The following is a 2,700-nucleotide window of genomic DNA, read 5'->3' on the forward strand; positions in this document are numbered from 1 at the left end:
TGTGTAATATTTTCTTGAATTTTTAACCACTTCAGGTTATAAACGAAACCGTGTAATATATCCTTGAATTTTTAACCGCATCATGCTATAATCGAAACATAATCATTAAATTGTAAATTACAACTTATTAACTAGAATTCCAGCATTAATTAGCAATTTAGCCTCTAAAAATCACCCACTAGTATTGCAACTATGCAAGCCTACGTTTCATACTTAAAGAGAAACGTGATATTAGCACTTGGATGTCATCAGTAGGATTTCTTTCAAGTCTTTCTAATTCGCTTTGCCATTCACCTACACTCTTGCCAAAAGAAAGCAACCCAAAACTTTAAGAGCTAAGGGGTGACCATTCACATATTCAATCACTTGCTCAGATAGCTCTTTGAAATCCTCTTTAGAATGTTTTTGATTAAATGCATACAGACTAAAGAGTTCTAGAGCTTCATCGTTACGCAAAAGCTCGACTTCATGAATTTTCTCCACTCCATGAGCTCGTAACAACTGCCTATCTTCTCCGGTCACTACAACTAAACTTCCCGGTCCAAACCAAGAACGTGAACCGGCTAGAGCCTCTAAATGGTCCAGTTGGTCCACATCATCAAGAATCAGCAAGACTCGTTTCGACACCATGATTTGTTTCATTACATTGCTTCCTTCACTAATGCTCCTTATTTTCCTATCTGCTTTTGTGATGTCTTCAATGATTTGCCTTTGAAGTTGAATCAGCCCATGCTTTTTCGCAAACTCTTTCACGTCTTCACAGAAGACGCAATCATCAAAGTGCGCATATAATCGGTTGTAAACAGCTTTGGCAATTGAAGTCTTTCCAATACCATGGATACCGCATATACCGATCATGTGAACGTTGCTTGATCCGACATATTGCAACAAGTTCATTTGCTCTGTGTGGGAATGTACCCCAACTAGTTTCTCACCAATATGTAAGCATCCAACGTTTAGCTCGTTGAAGATATGCTTTGAGATCATATCAATAAACTTTGCCTCATAGCTGTCGATCATAAATACAATGTACATACGATTTAAAAAAAATTCCAAAGAAAAAGAGGTTAGTGCATATAACATATAATTTGTGGTAAATATTCCAAATTAAAAAAAAAACAAATTTGAAATAAATAATCTCACGTTTTGTGTATTGGCCGATAATAATCTCACCTTTAAAAAACTGTCAACGGTCTAACCTTTTGACTATTTTTCTCTCAATGGACTCCGTTAAAAAACACTTAATGTAGTTAAGTTATTTTCTGAATTCCAAACCGACGTTTAGGGTTATTGATCGGAAGAATGATACAAGTCGACTGATGTAAAAATTATCTAGAAATGGTCATCCAAATGACGAAATAGAGTTTCAATTCATGTGATTGAATTTCTAATTAACAAAAATTAAGTCATCTGAATCATCGTTTCGAGATAAGTTTTACATCGGTCGACTCGTATATTTCTTTGATCTAAAGCCCTGAAACATCGGTTTGAAATTCAGAAAAAAACATAATGAAGTTAAGTGTTTTTTAACGGAGGTTCATTGAGAGAAAAGTAGTCAACAAGTGGATCGTTGACAGAGATTTTTAAACGTAAGATTACTATTGGCTGATACATAAAAGGTAGGATTATTAATTTTCAATTTGAAAAAAAGGTTAATGTTTATAACATATATTTATAGTACAATAAATTAAATATTCCAAATTTGCATAACCTCTAAAGTCAAGATTCCTAATGGAGTAAACAACACTTTTTCTAACTTTCATGACAATATTGGCTAAGTAACATATTTGAAGAAATTGCAAGTTGCATATATAATTCGTAGCTGGATATTTTTGATTCCATTATGTATTTTTTATGCTCTTAATTAATTAACTTGCTAATTTTTTTAGTTATTATCTTTCTATGGGTAGGTTCTAACCTGATTTAACGTTTTTTCAATGATTAAGTTGACTGGTGGAAATTATCAACTTTCATTGAACCGATAAATATGCAAAATCATCTTGCATTGGTTCACACTGAGGTTAAGAGCACCGAACCATAACATTGCACATTTTTGTCAGTCGCAAATTTCAGTCGGTTTCACCCATTTATGTCGGTCGTTTAAGTTTATCGGAATTTTGTTGTTCATCAATTAGCAAACATCTTTAGAAACAACTACTAAATTGATAAAAAGATGCACATATAAAGAGATGAACTAGCTAGCAGTAAGTAATTAGTTAATTACCCATTGACCAGATCTTCCAGATCCCATCCAGGTAAGTTTGCAGCTTTGGTCAAAGCTTCCTTCCATTGATCCACCTCTTTTTTATCTACAACTTCTAGTAATTCACTGAAGTTTGATGCATTAACAACCTTTTCTGGCTTCACATTGTAAAAAACCGGGCAAATTTGATATTTGTCCGGTTCTTTCTCTTTGCACACTAGGATTCTCATAAGCTCCCTTAAACATGAAGGTGAGGAACCAAAGCTTTCAGAGAATATAACTACAAGAAACCTTGATTCCTCAATGGCTTTATAGACTTGTTGAGACCTATCTTCTCCTGTTCGTAGGTCATCGACTTCTTTAAAAGCACGAATCCCTTTGCGTTTGAAATCGCTAAACAGATGATCAACAAATCTTTTAATGAACTTGTCACGTTCAAAACTCACAAACACTTCATATGACCAGTTGTAATTGGTATTAAAAGATGAAGGAGCCAT

General features: G+C 34.0%; 1 pseudogene across 1 annotated transcript; it reads right to left on the reverse strand.

The window, feature by feature from the left end:
• Positions 1-190: 190 nt before the first annotated feature.
• LOC143538272 (disease resistance protein RUN1 pseudogene) lies at positions 191-2,700 on the reverse strand (annotated as a pseudogene). The gene is made up of 2 exons (XR_013136220.1): positions 2,225-2,700; positions 191-1,009 (listed from the first exon to the last, which is right to left on the reverse strand). The product of XR_013136220.1 is annotated as a disease resistance protein RUN1 pseudogene (transcript).

The sequence above is a fragment of the Bidens hawaiensis genome, unplaced genomic scaffold (genome assembly GCF_021521415.1).
Source record: "Bidens hawaiensis isolate Kalapana, Puna unplaced genomic scaffold, B.hawaiensis_p1.1 tig00011542_1, whole genome shotgun sequence".
In the NCBI taxonomy this organism is placed as follows: Eukaryota; Viridiplantae; Streptophyta; class Magnoliopsida; order Asterales; family Asteraceae; genus Bidens; species Bidens hawaiensis.